This window comes from Poecilia reticulata, linkage group LG6, assembly GCF_000633615.1.
Source record: "Poecilia reticulata strain Guanapo linkage group LG6, Guppy_female_1.0+MT, whole genome shotgun sequence".
In the NCBI taxonomy this organism is placed as follows: Eukaryota; Metazoa; Chordata; class Actinopteri; order Cyprinodontiformes; family Poeciliidae; genus Poecilia; species Poecilia reticulata.
Genome location: NC_024336.1, coordinates 8,721,037 through 8,732,548, shown reverse-complemented (window position 1 = coordinate 8,732,548; position 11,512 = coordinate 8,721,037). Strand labels below are relative to the sequence as shown.

At 41.4% G+C, this 11,512-nt stretch overlaps 1 long non-coding RNA gene across 1 annotated transcript in view; it reads left to right on the top strand.

Moving 5' to 3' along the window:
* Window positions 1–8,406: 8,406 nt before the first annotated feature.
* Window positions 8,407–11,512, top strand: part of LOC103465878 (uncharacterized) — a 36,355-nt gene continuing 33,249 nt past the window's right edge. The window contains exon 1 of the long non-coding RNA XR_533865.2: window positions 8,407–8,831. This is a non-coding gene — a long non-coding RNA (uncharacterized LOC103465878). The remainder of the gene's footprint in view (window positions 8,832–11,512) is intronic.

Genomic DNA, 11,512 nt, shown 5'->3' with positions numbered 1-11,512 from the left:
CAAATAAGGCAGTTCAAAATGCTTTGCATCATAGAAACATTTTAAAAAGTCCTTAAATAATCAGTTATCAAATTCAAAAATAGTGACAAACATTACACTTGGTCACCATCAAAATCATCGATACACATCATATGTTGATCAATGTTCCATTTATTATGGTTCAAAGGCAGCTCTAAACAGGTGGGCTCATTTAAAGAAACTCAGCGTTTCGGCTGTTTTGCAGTTTTATGGAAGTTTGTTCCAGATTTGTGGTGAATAGAAGCTGAATGTTGCTTCTGCATGTTTTTTCTGGTTCTGATGCAGAGCAGAACCAGAACCAGAAGACCTGAGAGGTCTGGAAGGTTGATACAGCAACAGCAGATCTTTAATGTATTGTGGTGCTAAACCGTTCAGTCATTTATAAACTAACAGTATTTCAAAGTCTATTCTCTGAGCTCCAGGGAGCCAGTGTATTGACGTTAGAAAAAAAAGTTACATTGGAGTTTAGTTACTCTTCCAGCTCTGTAGAGGCCTGCTAATGAGTCCTTCATTAAGTTCAGGTGTTTTGGAAAAGAGATCCATCTAAAAGCAACAGGACAGTAGCTGGTTTTAGACATCTGGTTGTGAGCCTTGAAGTGCCAAGTTTTGGCTGCTGTCATAGGAGTGATTATCTCGTCTTAACAGCACTGAGATCACATTAGGAGCTGTTACAGAGACCATAACATGGAACAGCAGCAGCCCAATATGTTGGCAGTAGCTCTGCTGCTTTATGGAGGGCAGGAAGAGATGCTCTGAGCTCATTATTCAACATAAACCTGATATACTGACAGGTCATGGCATTAGGGAATGGATGGAACACAAACCAATGGAGACTTAGGAACGTCGGCACTCAACAAGAATTCTAATATGCAACCTGGTTTCAAAGAGAGTTTTGTGGTTTGCATCAGTTTGCCTTGCTGGCCTCTCTTTACTCTTCCAGTCCTTCGCCAGATATGACTATGATGACTGCGGTCTCTCATATCCAGTTCATCCTTAACTAGAACTAACTAATTCAAAGAAAGTTTAATAAATTAATTATTGTTCTTAGTTCACCAGCTAAACATTCTGGAATAAGTTTCATGCTCCAACATGACCTAGTTTTACTTCATTTATCACATTTTATCTAAAATAAAGTTAAAAAATAATTTAATGCGTGTTATGACATCACTCACCATTTAGCATATGGATTATGTCATTGGCTAACGTCCATTTAATTCTCTCCTGTTCTAATAAACTGGATTTCATAACGGATGAGTTCCCACAACAGCTGCTCAGATTCACACACTCTAATGTTTCTGTCAATTAAGAGAAACATTTGAAAATGTTTGATGGAAAAATTATCCAAATGGATTCAGTTTGTTTCTGTGGTTACCCAAGTCTGGGATATGTCCTTTTTTTTTTTTTTTTACATATTTGCCAAAACTGTTAACATGTTGTAAGAGTATAATACCTGACAGATAATCTGTGAAAAAAATTAACTCCTTTGCCTTCTCCCAGTTCAAACTACAGAAATAACCAATCACAGCCAGGAGGAGATCTTAGTGCTGCCAATCACCCAAGTGTACTCACTGGTCACACCTGGCTCTCTGCAACCCTACGGTTTCTCCCTATCAGAAGAGCCTCTTGTGAAAGCTGATGCTAGTTAGCATAGCCACTTGTAACAACAGGTACACACTTTTCCTGTAATGGTAAGTTGAGCAGCGTGTGCACAATATTGATTGTCAAGTTTTTTTATCCATCATTTTTGCCGAAACCCTGGACACCACTTTGACCTGAGCAACTGAGATCAACACAGAAAAGATTGATTTTAAGAGCCTGGGCTGAAAAAGGTAGTGAATTAAAATGATTTACTCATCTTTCTTACATATCTTTAATGAATATGTCTCATTGAAGAGTCTAAAAAAAAACATGCAAGGTTGTTTTGTCGAGTGTGCCTTTGGGTAGTCATGTCCATTGACTGCTGGAGATGGGCACTTCTATCACTCCTCTTACAGCCTAGAAAAGACACGGAGGGAGAAAATATCTTTATTTCTAATCTACATATTATTTTCAGTCCTCCACATTGTTTATTTTCAACCTAGCCTTAATGTTAGCCACTTTAGCACATCTTTAAGATAGGACGTGTAGCTCAGCATGCTGTGTCAAACCCATAACACAACCCTGCCGTGTTAAATTAACCCAGATGTGGGTCGGTTCAGGCGTCGTTTCCTGCTTCACAGAGCTGAGCAGTCTGATTCAAACTCCTCCAACATCTATAATGAGTCTGAATCCTTACAGCTACAGACAGATGAAACCCAACACCAAGGGAAATACCTCCATAAATCTATGTGCATGGCTGTTTTAATATGATATATAGAACAGAACAAAACAAGAGAAAGTCATTCTCAGCTGAATACAGTGGCTGTGCATTGTGTTTTCCAACAGTACATGAGCAACATTGTAATTTCAGGATATCAGTGGTTTGAAATACAGCATTTATATTAAATGTAAATAACAGGAGTCAGTCTTTCATGCTATCTGACTGATTTCCTTACATTTTGACTTTCTCCTTGTGAATTTCCAGAATTTTCATTCAGTGCACACAGTCCTTCACAGTGGGGTAATTTGCAACCCTGCACGATGCCAGCCTTGATTGATTGTTTCCATGGTGTTTCTCAATGCACATTCAGGCATAAAACAGCAGAATGCTAAATACTTTGGCTGCTGTTAACGAGGACTCACTCTGTCATGAGAGCACATGGCTGGACTTCAGAGTTCGGGAGTTTATATGGAAATCATGAGATAATAGCAAGAAACCTTTCATTACCAATCAGACATTTGATTGTATTAATTACAGAGGCATATCAAGGAAGAGGATCTAGAATAATTCACGAGTAGCCCTTTTAGCACATGGACCTATTGATTAAATGAATAGCCTGCGGAACAAATACTTCACACAACAAAGTGGAATAGAACAAAGTACTTTTTATTTAAATTGACATTGACACGGTGTCCAAGAAAACTCATTTCAATCCAAGGACATTTGTAATTATTCACTTCATCAGTCTGTCTAAGCCCAATCACATCATCGTTGTGATGATCCAGTGAGATCTTGAATCTGTGTGTCTATTTCCAGAAGCAGCAGCTGGGAGTGGTACACCATGTACATTTTAACATCGTGTTTACCTGCAAAAGATACAACTTGATATGACTTTGGTCAAGATTTTGCTAACAAAAGTCTAGTGAACTTTTGGGTGCAGTGAGGTTTCAATGCTGGCTTTACTCTAGCAAATTAAGTGGATATAATTTACTTTTCTATTTGTTACAATGAGCATTCCTGTTGAGGGTCTTTTTCAAATATTAAGTTAACACAGATCACAGATGACAGTCCAGAACTGAGGGCGTCAGGGAATCCTGAGTTCTCTCTGTGGTTATGTTGTTATAGGTGACGGATGCTGGAGGACAAACTGACCACTTATCTGCACTTTTTTCTTCTCCTCTCAAATTTGCATTATTTGCTATCGTGCCAGTTGTTAATTTTATGTTGTTGTTTTTTTTAGTTTTTTTTTTATTAGTGTCAAAAACTGAAGCCATTTTTCATAATGACATGCTGCTGCTTTTAGTCTGTTTAATGAATTGTGTCATTAACCTGTTTTGGTTTTATGAGCTGCAGGGTCGACGAATGGCTACAAAAGCGCTCTAAAATGTGAAGAGCTCCCTGAAGAGCCACATTCAGCTCTTTGTTCTGTGGGCAGATAGTGAGCGGCTGTGTATTAGGTCAGGTATGTGAATGTGCTCACTGTTGTCTATGTACATCTGTGTCCAGCAGTATAGCGAGTGTGTGCTTCCTGCCTTTGTTTCTCAGAGGGTAAGAAACTCCCTGATCCTTTCCACATAGCAGCCTCTGGACAGCCTCCTGTGGACTTGACATGTTTTATTCTGCGTGATGCATGGCCATAAGTCCATGTGTCCATCCAGGTGTGAATGCTCTGTACAACAGAGTGACATGAATGTGAGAGCAAGCACATGCTCTGCCAACTTCCAGATTGAATAGAGGATGTTTGTCTGGTTCCTTAAATAACATAGCTTCCAAATTTGCGCCCTTACGCACACACACGCACACACCCACACACGCAAACACACGCATGCACACACACAAAAAAACACAATAAAATGAGCATGTTTTTTGTAAAATGTGCATTTAATTGTAATTTTCTTTTTTTTTTTACATCTAAATCAGTGGTGCTCAAAGTTGGTCCTCGAGGGCCGGCATCCTGCATGTTTTAGTTCTCTTCCTGGTTTAACGCACTTGGATAAAATGATGGCTCATTATAAGGCCTAAGAAGAACATTGACAAGCTGAAAAGATTATTACTACCAACATGGGGGAGAACTAAAACATGCAGGATGCCGGGCCTCAAGGGTCGACTTTGGGAACCACTGATCTAAATGCATTAAGAGACTGTATATAATTAGTATATATCACTGCTTTCCTTTATGTGCTGCTCCAATAGTGGGGTTTTACATTAACTGTCATTGTCTTTTTATTTGCCCTGACAACTCTCAGACACATTGCTTTAGAAATGTACAAAACCCTGGATATGTCAGTTTCAATTATTTATAGTTTGTACATTTAAAATTAATGGACACTGAACAAACTGATTTATGGTAAAAAAAACAATGTGAAAATTAAAAATACAACAACAAAAAAAGAATGAAAGGAACAGGCTCATGTTAAGAAAATTATTTTATACTGTGCATTTATCTGGATCCAGAAGTCCTAAACAGTGTTTAGGATGTTTCAATTCGTTTGTTTTTTGTGCACAGCATGTGCACAGCATTATCGAGTACATGTACCCATTTTTGCTATTGTCACACAGATTTGCATGGATGAGGCCATTAGTGGATTCCATCTCTTATGAATACATAAGCAAGCCACACTTTCATCTCTGCTACAAGGCTAATGGGATAGAAAGCATACCAAGAATAAACAGAAATTCAGTGGCACAGTGGTGACCTGACTGATGAGCTGTTTGTCAGCCACATGTAGCTATTAAAGTCAAGCAGGTGTGTTAGAACATTGCTTACCTGGACTTTTGTATTTACCAGTGTGCAGTTTAAAAGGCTCATTTTAATGAAATGGGCCAAAATTGAAAAAAAATTAACTGATATTTTTGGGCATTAGTGGCTTTTATTCAACAGTAAGCTGTGAGGAAAAAGGTTGGAGAGAAAAGGTAGCAAATCAACTGAAACTGGGAATTGAACCCAGGACAACCATGTTGAGGATTGCAGCACCTACCCACTGATCCATCCATACCCCACCTTTTCATAAGGCAAAAATGAAAGATTTCTCTACGACAAGCAGATCGGGTAACAGCTCGCCCATCTACAGTCATATAACTCGCAATTTATTTCCAGTAAATTAGAATGTACATCTTAAATAGTGGAGTTTATCAGAATAAAAGTACCTTTTGAAAATAACCTTTAAGCAGGTATTAGGCACACTTTGTCATAAAGTGGTTTGGTGGTGGTGAAACAAGGACGCAGGCAGAACCAGGATGTAGATGAAAATGAATTTAATGAAGGAATCCAAAGAACAACGGGGAACAACACGAGGAACATATGATTCATGACAAGGATCCAACAAACAGGTGGGACTAAATACACACAGGGGTAATCAAGGGAACGAGACACACCTGGGAAACAATCAACGCAGAGACAGAGACTCACAGGGAACAGGACCACACAGAAAAAACTCAAACACACAGAAATACGGATCATGACATTTCATCAAGTCCCTATGCATATCTTTCTGTCTTCACAAGAACTTAATATTGACTTGCAATCATGTTTCATTCATTTCTATAGCTCAATCTTATCTTAAACCTTAAACCTAAGCATTACTATTATATGTGTACCCTAAACCTGACCTAAACCCAATTCACACCTTATTCCTAAACCTAACCCAAACCCAAAAACAGCACCGGAACAGTCAGTCCTCACTACAAACACACACACTTCCCATGTCTCCTCCTTTTATGCCTCAATGAGTATTCATTCAATCTCACTACCTTCACTTTTTCAAAAAGACATGCAAAAATTCGCACATTAGAAAATCTTACTGCAGCAGCATATTGGAGCAGCCTATGGTAGCCATATGCTGCAGGTAAAGTTCAGTTTATGAACCAGAGCAGAATGGTCTTGCATGTATTAAAATCACAGCTTTGTGTAAGCACTGGAAAGAAATAACAGCAACCATATGGCCCTTTTAGAGAAGTATAAAAAGAAAGATGGAGGAGAGTTTGAAAAGTGGATAATGATTTATACATTATATTCACATAAAGACAGAGATCATTAAGAAAGCAGGCTGGGTCCTAGGAAATACCAATGACTGTATGACATTGAAACTCCATCTAATGGTTTGAATGGGTAATGTAACGCATAATTATGTTCACATTTTGTATTCAAATATAATGATTATATTCAATTAAACTGACTTCAGAGAAACATGATCAGTTGAATGGTAATAGTGTCTAAGAGAGCTTCTTGGACTCAGACTTGTCTGACTTTTGTTGTTTTGTTCTTCTCTTCTGAATTGAAAATGTGTTTTATGTATTCAGCATTTTTCCTAGATTGTACGGTCATTAACTATGTCTTCATCCAATTGTCATGCTGATTTTGAGCAAATTTCTAAAATGTTGGGGGGAAAAAAGCGGTAACACTTTTTTGAAGGGGGGACAGGTGTTATGTCATAAACATGACATAACACCTGTCATTGACATTAACCAAGAAATCATTACTGTTTAAACTTTACCTTTAATAACATAAAGTTACCTAATTTTTAAAGTGCAATCAGTAATACTTTTATAACAAATTTATATCAGGTAATGATTTCTTGGTTAATGTCAAGTTATCATAACAAAGACATTTTGAATAATGTCAACTTTGTATTAAAAGTGTCATAATTTATCGAATGACGCTTTATGACAACAATCATAAATATTCATGAAGGCTTATTCATGTTCACGGCAGGTGTTTATGACACTGTCATGTCAGTCTTATTCACCCCCTTCAAATAAAGGGTTATCAACAAAGCTAATTAGGCTTGTTTCCATCTATGGGTTTGGAGTGAATCAATCAGGCCATGCAAAGCGTGAGTTTGTCAGATGTTGATGTTATGCATGGCTGTAAGAAACAGAAAGTAGAGATTGCTAATTCGTACAGACCACACATTTCAGACAAATAAAGAGAGGATTTCAGGAATGTGTTGTAGCTTTTCTGTTATGTTAACTAATATTGGCGAAGTTACATGCTGTCCTGAGATGTGGACAAATAAATGCAATTCTGACAGACGCCGACAATGGACACAGCTGGTCAGTTGTGAGGTGAATGTTCGCTATGACAGTACTTATTCAGTAAATGTGTTTCCATCTCCCCTTCGACACATTAACTCTTTACCGGAAATACCAAAAAACCAATTAGAAATTGCACAATTGTTACATCAAAGACACACAGGTAAACCAATACCTGTCATCTGTTCACCTTACGGAAATACCAAAAACCATCTCAAAATTGAAAAATAGAAAAAGTTATTTTGAATTTTGTCATTTCCATCAATACTTCAAGGTAAGGAATTGGATCCACTGCCAAGGGAGGCTTCAGGACATGGATAATAATAAGATAATTATTTCTGTCTTGCTATGTCTGACGGGAGGCTGATAAAGACATATTCTATGGATCTAAATGTAAATGAAGGGAATTTTGTGGGAACATTTAGAGAGAACATAATAGTGCTGAACATGAACAGTCCTCAACTTCAGTGATTCTTTGAACCAAATGTCTGCTGATGGTTTTGTGGGTTTGGAGCCAACTGAGGCTAAATGGACATTGCTGAGATGACAGCTCTGTGTGAGACAGGCAGCCGCCCGGTCGCCCTGGGAACCAACCTCTCAAAGCTTCCTGTCCGTTTTAAACCTGCACTTCCACGCAGTTGGCTATCGGGCACAAATAGTCCTTCTGCTCCTGTTTGTCAAAAATTTTATACCTCTTGCTGAAATATTTCAGGAGCTCAGATTCTTCATAGATTCCATCCTCCACCCTCCCAGACATCCCATCCTCTGTTCATCCCTTACCTCTTCCTTTTCATTCCTCATCTTATTCCCACACTTCCTCCTTCTTCCATTCCGCCTCTATCCATCCTCGTTTCCTCCCTCCCCCTCCCCCCGACCTAAAAGAGAGGATATAGAGAGGCGAGACCTCTTGTCGGCGGTGGGAAAAAAGGGAGAGACCATCAAGGCGCAGACAGAGGGATGAAGCGAAAGTATAGGTTAGTAGGTAGCAGTATAGGCCTGTTCCATCCTCCCTCCCCCTCTCCTCATGCTCTGCATCCCCTCTGCCCCCCATTCACTGTGCCAGGGTGGTATGAACTGCTGGATTACAAAACAGCCCTCCCATGTGTCTGCCTGTTCTCTGTGCCAGCCGAGAGACAAGCGATACCATGCTCCCGGAGCGCTGCTGAGGCTGAAGGGTGGGAGGGAAGGAGGGAGGGAAGAAAGATGGAGAAAGTGAAGCAAAGAGTGAGAGAAGCAGAACCAAGAAAGTGGGAGGACAGAGAAATCATATGAGCAGGGATGCAGGGACAAGAAGACATGGGATGGGTAGACAAAAGATGTAGAGAAAGGAGGAGAGAGAGAGAGAGAGAGAGAGAGAGAGAGGGGAGGGAAAGAAGAAGGGAGGTTGGAGCGATGGCAGATGAAAGCTTTGGGAGGAGCGGAGCACTGAGCAGCATCAGCCAGCGCTGTGAGAGCATGTTGAGCCTGCAGGGACAGCCGGGGGGTAAGTCATACACCACTCAGCTAAACATGCAACACCCACAGCTGCCTGCCTTTCTCTGCGTCTCCGTCCCGTCCTGGGAGGCCAGGAGAAAAACTTTCACACGCAGTCTGAAATTAGAGACAGGTCTTAAAGCTGCAGGTCAAAAACTCAGAATCACCCGTTTACCTGGGCTGCTACATTATTTTCTTTTCCTCACGCTTCCACCCAGGACAGCAGTATTCTGAAAAGGTAATATGAGCGAAAGAGACAGCTCAGGAGCAGATTCATCAGGGGATGCAGATGATGGCATGGAGAACGGAGAAGGAAGCCCTTCTCCGTTTCCTGGAATCGATTTCAAATGTCTGACAGGCTGTCAGGAAATCATTATGCAACCTGCAGACACAAAGACAAGCTTTAAGAAACGGCATGCATGTGTGACGAGCCGCTGCTTCTGCACACGCATTCCTGCAGCGCACAATCAGCCCTTCTCTTCGCTGCACACACTCCACTCAGCTCTGAAACAGGCGAAGCCACTGGGCCCTAAACTGGGTTAACGCTGCAATTCAAACTATTTATCTATCTTGAGTTTTTTCCTTCGGCCTGCAGTAGGACAGAATCTCCATTCGATGGGTGGGTGTGTGGAGCCAATCAGTTCTTGTTTCTGGAGGTGAGGGGTCACTTGTGGAGGGTGAAGTGGGCTTTATTGTGTAAAAGAGAATCGCTTCCTGTGATTCCTCTGCATTAGCCCCCAGCAGTGAGGTGGGTCGGGAGGTGAGGGAGGTTCAGCCAGCCTGGCTCCGCTGCAGCCGAGTTAGCTCCATTACAGGCCTCCGGAGGACGGCTGGGTGCCAGAGGTCGTCATGGTGAAGGGGGTGGCGGTGGGTCGTCATGGTAAGTAGTTGTCATGGAGACTGTGGATGTGGGTGGGGACCCCTGTAGAAGGGGCTCACCTGGTGGAGTCCAGATGCTGGTGGTGACAGGGTGAATAAGGCGGGGTTGGGTTGATCTGTGGGAGTCAGCGTTCTGCTTCTGTCTGACCCCAGTGTTCACAGCTCACACTGACTCCTGGTTAACCCTTTAACAACGACACTAGAAAAAAAACTGAAATTAGTCAAAAATGTCCACACATTTAAGGCTAAACTCTTTTTTTTTTAAATAAAATCTCTACTCATCAATACTTTTGCTCTATTTCATGTACATTATATCTTCACCTTCCTAAAATAATGGTCCAAGTAATTTTTTGTCAAAAGTGATTTAGGCAACAAGAGCAGCAGCAAAAAACCCCGCCCCTAAAAAACAACATTTTTGACAACAAAAATAATGGCCTTATGCCGTAGGCCATTATTTTAAGGAGGTGACAATATTGATAATTATTTATAATTTCTCATATCACTCTACTAAATGCTTATGAAAAAACATCATCATTTATTTTGCTTTCTGTAATCACTCAATGACAATCGTGTTTCTCCAACGATGTGAACATATCTGGATAAAACTGGCACTGCCCAACTGTAGTACTTAGGTCGTCCAGCAGGGGGCACAAGGCCAGTGTGATGTGATGCAGGAGATTTTGGAGGAAAAGAGCGACTTTGTTCAAGAGGAAGAGATGCCAGATGAACACGTATCGAAGCACTTTCATTAACTTTAGTAGAAACCTCTGACAGACAGTTTAACAATAGTTTTGTTTGAGTATCTGATGGTGGAGCTGGTGGTGGGAGAGGAGGGAGCAGGCAGATGGTGCAAATCCTGAAACTTCACCATTTATTTAACTGGTTTCCTTTTCACAAACTTCTTATTTGCCTTGAATTTGGCTGGAGAGTCTGGCACTGCGCTGCGTAACTAATGAGAAAGCCAATCCCTCCAAATGCATCACTTTACACACATGAATGTAAATATAATTCCTTCATCTATTGTTCAGCCTTTATCATAGTCAGATCACCGTAGGCCCCCCCTCCCCCCTCCCCTCCAGCAGCGTCTTTTATCTGAGCTAATAATGGCCTCCGGCGCTGATAGCGACCCTTCTCCAGTTTTGTGGCATGAAGCCTCTGCGTTCTCACATGTGCTGGCAAGCAGAAGATCATTTGAAAAGCACAAAGCCGTAACAATACGCTGCTGAGTAATGCACCCCCCACCCTCTCTCTGCAGTTCGGCCATTAAAAGCGGTTTGGTGGCTCACCTGGACTCTGGGAACATGAGAGGCTGTCAGCAGCAAGAAAACCCCAGAATGATTTGAGCATGAGCCGTGATTGAAATGGAGGACAAGGATCGCCTCTGATTGAATTAGTTCTGTTTGATCAACAGTAATTCAATGTGCTGGTCTGAACGCTTGCTCATCCGTCTCATGTATCCACGAGGCGGAGAGGCGCCACCCGCATCAGGCCGCCTGCACCGGGTGGGCATCTGCAGAGAGAACGCAGCAGCTCCACCATGCCCAGAGCTGCTGCGTGTGTTTCATACCACAACGCTCACTGCTCGTCTATTTGCCTTTAAAACAGAATCCAACAGCATGCGCCTGTAGGGCCGGGGCCTGTAAGGGCCTCTGGGTGTGGCTTTGGACTGAGGAAACGCAGTTCATACAAATCAGGTGCGTTTAAACTGGAATTGTAACATCCATCCATCCATCCATCCATCCATCCATCCATCCATCCATCCATCCATCCATCCATCCATCCATCCATCCATCCATCCATCCATCCATCCAT